The 6,849-nt window shown below is 39.2% G+C and overlaps 1 non-coding gene across 1 annotated transcript; it reads right to left on the bottom strand.

Annotated features, from left to right (window-relative positions):
• Positions 1-3,855: 3,855 nt before the first annotated feature.
• On the bottom strand, positions 3,856-3,962 carry LOC114397772. The gene has a single exon (XR_003663397.1). It is a non-coding gene; the product is annotated as a small nucleolar RNA R71 (small nucleolar RNA).
• Between the last annotated feature and the right edge of the window lie 2,887 nt (positions 3,963-6,849).

Here is a 6,849-nt window from a genome sequence, read left to right as displayed (position 1 = left end):
AACAATTCTGATTGCCAATACTTCAACAATATTTCATAGAGATGAAAGACTCGGGAATACTTTAAGCTATGCATGGAAAATGTAATTATGAGATTGAGATGCCCGAAGAGACATCTTTTCTTAGTTAACCACACATTAGGTACCATGCTCAATCATTTTGTTTTGTAGTTTGTGTTTTTTATTTATTTTAGAAATGGGTTTATGATCCCAACATAGTTGGCTCATGGTACCTAACACATGCAACTAAGAATGCATCATGAATTTTCATGCTTCCCTTTTTTTCTTTTTGTTTTGTAGAGGAAAACACAAGGGTCATGTATAAGCAAACATGTAGAACAAAAAGTATGTTGAACGCGTATGCATGATGATGCAATGACTCATGAAAAATGTGAGTCTGAAATGTGATAATGGAAAAATGCAGGAACGATATGTTCATTATGATGTCGAAGAGATGTTTATGCAATGCATGATATGAATGCATTTACAGACACGAGAGCCCGGAAAATTATCTCTCCTTACTTTTGCATTTGGGGGCGCAGTGCCCTATGTGTGCAGCTAAGAAGACGATATGGATCTTCCGACTTCCCATGACAAAAGACGAGACCGACATACAACGCATGTGTGACGGCATTACGAAGATGCACAAAAGCGCGACAGGGGGATTTACACAGCATGGCAATATCCTCAAATAATCATACAACAAAGGCGTACATGACATTTAGGTTATATGCATGACAATGTTTAAAATGGCACGCAACGTGTTTGCTCCGTTCCCCTATTTGGGGACCTATAGGATAATATCTAGGGGTCTCTAATAACTACTCCCAACGATCCATATCTCACATGGCAGTTTTCTAGAGGTATCATCACTCAAGATAATAATATTGTGGTGGTATGGAATACCAGCGACAACAAATTATAAAGAGAGAAAGCTCTAGACGAGGTTTCACTATTATCAAGCAAGTCGGAGACCTAGCATGACCAAAGATTCACCTTCACTCCTTAGATTTCCATGAACCCGGGTATAGAGGCCCTTTTTACTCAAACCCGTGGGTGCTTAGAATGCGGTGTAAAAATGTGGAAAAGACAGCATTTATTATTTTTACACAGTTCAAGAAAAAGTGCACACACAAAGTTTCATAATTCCACACTTTCCTAAAATAGGCCTAACTCACAAAAACAGTTCCCAGCGGAGTCGCCAACTGTCGCAACCTACCCTTTTGCAGGCGAGCGAGGCGAGGCTCACGGGAGCGTGATGTGCCATCATTTTCTTCTATTTTCTAAACCCTTTTTGCAGCATTTTAATTACTGATTGGTCTTAATTGTCAATTAATCAGGCAGTTTTATTATTTGGGCTCATTTAGCTAATTTGATGTTTTAAATCTAATTTCAGGAATTAATGAAACATTGGGCTTAATCCGGATTTTGGTTATGGACTTGAAGAAGGCAAATAAAGCTGCGCTTACCTTAGTTAATTTCTAATTAGGAAATTTCGCAGTTTTATTTTATGTTGTTCAGTGTTTATTTCGTTTTAGGCTAGAGTATTGTAATAGGGCCCAGTGACTTTGAGTGACTCTTTTTAAATAGCAGCCTTGGGATTCGTGGAAGGCTATTCTGTGATGCTATTCATTATTCGGAGCTTTTGTTTTAGGGTTTTACGTTTTCTGCTTTGATGCTACCGTTCACGTAATGCAATTTTACATTTTCTGCTTCTAATTACAATTTCGTTCTTGTTTCTTCTTCTACTTTCAATTTCGTTTCTGTCCTATTTATGTTTCTGTTCATTTACATTTCTGTTCGTTTACGTTTCTGCTTCATGTTTCATTTACGTTTTCTGTTTGAATCTATGGAAGGCTAAATATTTTGGTGTTGTTTCCTTTTGAGGACGAAGCCCAGCTCTCTTTGAGGTTTCGTTTATAATGTGGTTTCCTGGCAGTTTTCCCTTCACCAGTTAACCCAAATTCGTGAACATTAATCAGTGCACGCTTCGTGTTCGATTGATTGCCTCTAAGCCTAACTTGTGTTCATGCTTAATGGACGAAGGGCTAACTGGTGTATGTGGTGTTTAATCACGTATTGACAACCCTAAGTTGATTTTCGCTTAGTAAATTGAAATAGGGTTGGATTAAGTGGTTAACTGTTAGGGACAAATTCTCCATGACCCAGGATAAGAGAATGGCTTCTGAATCAGAGGAAACAACCCGTTTTTAATATTAGTAGTTTCATATTCCAGTTTACTTATCCTGCTTTTTAATCACAAAACAAACAAGCCCCCCCCAATCGTTACTGTTACTGTGCAAGTATATTATGAACATTTGGTTTGTCATTGCTCGTTAGGAAACGACCTAGGATCACTTCCTAGTTACTGCATTTTCATGTTTATTTGATTCGGGTACGGCCTCGATCAAATTTGGCGCCGTTGCCGGGGAGCAGTGTCCAAAGGTTCATAATAGCTAGCTAGTGTTGTGTGTTTAATCCTTTCGTGTTTTATGTTTAATTGTTAGTATTGTGTTAGTATGTGTGTTAGTGTTGTTTAGTGTCCTGGTATTTTGTTTAGTGTGTGTTCTATTTCAGTTTTCCCATTAAGCGTTTCCCCTGTTTCAGTCTTGGGTGTTTTGTTGTGAATAGTGTTTTGCGACGGACTTAACAACCACTTTTGCTTGCGGCAAAACAGAGTAGTAGTAGAAATCAAGTAGAGACGGATTTTAGCGACCACCCATGCTGAATTATTTGAGATTTTTTGTTTTAGTAGCTAGGGTTGTTATTTTTGGCTGAATTTTTTTGTGGTAACTTCTTTTAACCTATATTTTGTGGGGAAAATAGCTAGAGCCTTTAGTTTGGTCAGATTTGAAAGTTCCAAAAAAGTAGCAAATTTTGTGTTTGTCGAAACTTCAAACGGCCATAACTTTTGCTCTGGTTATCAGAATCGTAATTATTATATATGTATTTGGGGTAGAAAAAATTTCCTATGCCGTGGCAGCCCGCCGTAGGCCGGCTGAGGTCTCCATTGTCCAAAAATAGTGATTCTGTCAAAAGTTTTTTATTTTTCAAGTTTTATTCACTTATTTTTCTTAACCTACCATTTTTAGCTTCCATAGTTAGACTTTGAATTTTTGCCTGAAATTTTTTGTGCTATCTTCTCATCATTTTATAAGGTTGCTCACAAAATTTCAAGTCATTTGGATATCATTTGAGGGTAGCTGTAGTTCAAACCTGCACCTTTATTTACATGACAAGGCAACTAGTTGTGCATGCTGAATGTAGTGTATGACTAGAGGCAATCCATCTGACTTACAACCCTTTGACCCTGAGATAGATAGGACATTTCATAGATTTGTTAGGCATCATTTTATACCTTTTGATCATCCTGAGCATTCCATTACTGGTGAATCTGTGCATTCTGTTATTGGTGATTTTGAACATCCTAATTTGGAGCATTATAATTTTGAGCATTCTGATTCTGCACATTCTGAGAACATGGCACAACCTCCACCCCGTGAGAGGACTCTAAGGGAAATGGCTGCACCTGATTTCACCTATGAAAGCTTGTGCATCCAATACCCTGATGAGGATGTCCCATATGTTCTTAAAATTGGACTCATTCATTTGCTTCCAAAGTTTCATGGCCTTGCAGGTGAAGACCCACACAAACATTTGAAGGAATTTCATATTGTCTTCTCCACCATGAAAACCCCAGATGTCCAAGAGGATCACATATTTCTGAAGGCTTTTCCTCATTCATTAGAGGGAGTGGCAAAGGACTGGTTGTATTACCTTGCTCCAAGGTCCATCACGAGCTGGGATGACCTTTAGAGAGTATTCTTAGAAAAAAATTTCCCTACTTCCAGGACCATAGCCATCAGGAAAGATATCTCAGGTATTAGACAACTCAGTGGAAAGAGCCTGTATGAGTACTGGGAGCGATTTAAAAAACTATGTGCCAGTTGCCCTCACCATCAGATTTCGGAGCAGCTTCTTCTCCAATATTTTTATGAAGGACTCAGTAATATGGAGAGAAGTATGATAGATGCTGCCAGTGGTGGAGCCCTTGGAGACATGACTCCTGCTGAAGCCAAAAATTTAATTGAGAAGATGGCTTCCAACTCCCAGCAGTTTAGCGCCAGAAATGATGCCATAGTCATTAGAGGAGTGAATGAGGTAGCTACAAACTCAGCTGCATCATCTGAGACTAAGAAGCTTGAAGGCAAACTGGATGCATTGGTTAACTTGGTAATCCAGCTGGCCTTGAATCAGAAATCTGTACCTGTCGCAAGGGTTTGTGGTTTGTGCTCCTCTGCTGACCACCATACAAACCTTTGCCCTTCCATGCAGCAACCTGGAGCAATTGAGCAGCCTGAAGCTTATGCTGCAAACATTTACAATAGACCTCCTCAACCTCAGCAGCAAAATCAACCTCAGCAGAACAATTATGACCTCTCCAGCAACAGATACAACCCTGGATGGAGGAATCACCCTAATCTCAGATGGTCCAGCCCTCAACAACAACAACAGCAACCTGCTCCTTCCTTCCAAAATGTTGCTGGCCCAAGCAGACCATACATTCCTCCACCAATCCAACAACAGCAACAACCCCAGAAATAGCCAACAGTTGAGGCCCCTCCACAACCTTCCCTCGAAGAACTTGTGAGGCAAATGACTATGCAAAACATGCAGTTTCAACAAGAGACCAGAGCTTCCATTCAGAGCTTGACTAATCAGATAGGACAATTAGCTACACAATTGAATCAACAACAGTCCCAGAATTCTGACAAGCTACCTTCTCAAGTTGTCCAAAATCCCAAAAATGTCAGTGCCATTTCATTGCGGTCGGGAAAGCAGTGTCAAGGACCTCAACCCGTAGCACCTTCCTCATCTGAAAATGAACCTGCCAAACTTCACTCTACTCCAGAAAAAGGTGATGACAAAAATTTACCTAACAATTTCTGTGCAGGTGAATCTTCTTCCACAGGTAATTCTGATTTGCAGAAGCAGCACATTCCCCCTCTTCCATTCCCTCCAAGAGCATTTTCCAACAAAAAAATGGAAGATAAACATACCTCTGTTGGATGCAATAAAGCAAATTCCAAGATATGCTAAATTCTTGAAGGAGCTGTGCACTAATAAGCAGAAGCTTAAAGGAAGTGAACGAATTAGCATGGGCAGAAATGTCTCCACATTGATTGGTAAATCTGTTCCTCAAATTCCTGAAAAATGCAAAGATCCAGGTACATTCAGCATACCTTGTATTATAGGGAATAGTAAGTTTGACAATGCCATGCTAGATTTAGGAGCTTCTGTTAGTGTTATGCCTCTGTCTATTTTTAATTCTCTATCTCTAGGTCCCTTGCAGTCAACTGATGTGGTAATTCATTTAGCTAATAGAAGTGTTGCCTACCCTGTTGGTTTCATAGAAGATGTCTTAGTTAGAGTTGCTGAACTGATTTTCCCTGTTGATTTTTATATTTTGAATATGGAAGATGGATTTTCTCAAGGATCAGTTCCCATCATTCTACGCAGACCCTTTATGAAAACTGCTAGAACTAAGATAGATGTTTATGCAGGCACACTGTCCATGGAGTTTGGTGATATAACTATTCATTTTAATATTTTGGATGCTATGAAATACCCATCTGAAGATCTTTCTGTTAGTGCTTAGCTCTACTGAGTTTTAAAAGATTGGCTAAAATTTTGTTAAAACATAAGCACTTAGACAATGAAGGAAAGCTGGAGTTGCTGCACATGATGTCCAACGTTATGTCAAGGAATCAGATTGGGCTCCACAATGCACAAGGCAAGATAAAATGTCAAATGAAGAATTGAAGCTGCAGGATCCACGATGTCGGATACAATGTCCAGGACATCCTGCCCGAAAATACTGGACACATAAATCTGTTATATCTTTAACAGATTATTGTGCAGTTAGCAACAGATTAGACGATCTATCTTTAGGAACGAATTAAAAGATAATTAAAGTTCGAATTACAAACTTGAATAGTTCGTTCAGGGATTAGAGATTAAAGATAAAAACTAAAAGATCAAACTTTATCTTTTAGATCTTTAAGTGCAGATTTTCAGGAGAATGATAGATCTTATCCAGCGCAAGTAGTTACAGCCCAGATACGTACACTGCTATATAAACATGAAGGCTGCACGGGTTTTTTTCACCAAGTCCGAGATCGAAGAGTTATTTTGTGAGTTTTGGGACTTGAGTGTTTTGTGAGCCACCTTGGTGTTACTCTAACATCAAGTGTTGGACCTGAGTGTGTAGAGTTGATCTCTATTGTTCAGAGAGCAATCTCTGGTGTGTCTTTGATTTATTTGTAAACACGGGAGAGTGATTGAGAGGGAGTGAGAGGGGTTCTCATATCTAAGAGTGGCTCTTAGGTAGAGGTTGCACGGGTAGTGGTTAGGTGAGAAGGTTGTAAACAGTGGCTGTTAGATCTTCGAACTAACACTATTTTAGTGGATTTCCTCCCTGGCTTGGTAGCCCCCAGATGTAGGTGACGTTGCACCGAACTGGGTTAACAATTCTCTTGTGTTATTTACTTGTTTAATCTGTTCATACTGTCAAATATAATCTGCATGTTATGAAGCGTGATGTCGTGACATCCGGTACGACATCTGTCATCGGTATCAGAATTTCACTTTCTGTATTTTGTGCTGAAATAATTGACCATGTTGTTGATGAATACATGATTGATCTTTATTCTAATCTGCATGCCTCTCACTCTTCATGCATTGAGTCTGAAATTGTACTTGATCATATGTCTGAATTTGATGCTGAGAGTGAATCTGAGAGTGATATTGATTGCATGTCTGGTGGTGGTGTTTTACCTCTCGAGATTGATT

This window comes from Glycine soja, chromosome 18 (genome assembly GCF_004193775.1).
Source record: "Glycine soja cultivar W05 chromosome 18, ASM419377v2, whole genome shotgun sequence".
Taxonomy (NCBI): Eukaryota; Viridiplantae; Streptophyta; class Magnoliopsida; order Fabales; family Fabaceae; genus Glycine; species Glycine soja.
Note: the sequence above shows the minus strand (reverse complement) of the source record. Positions and strands in the feature narration are given on the sequence as shown.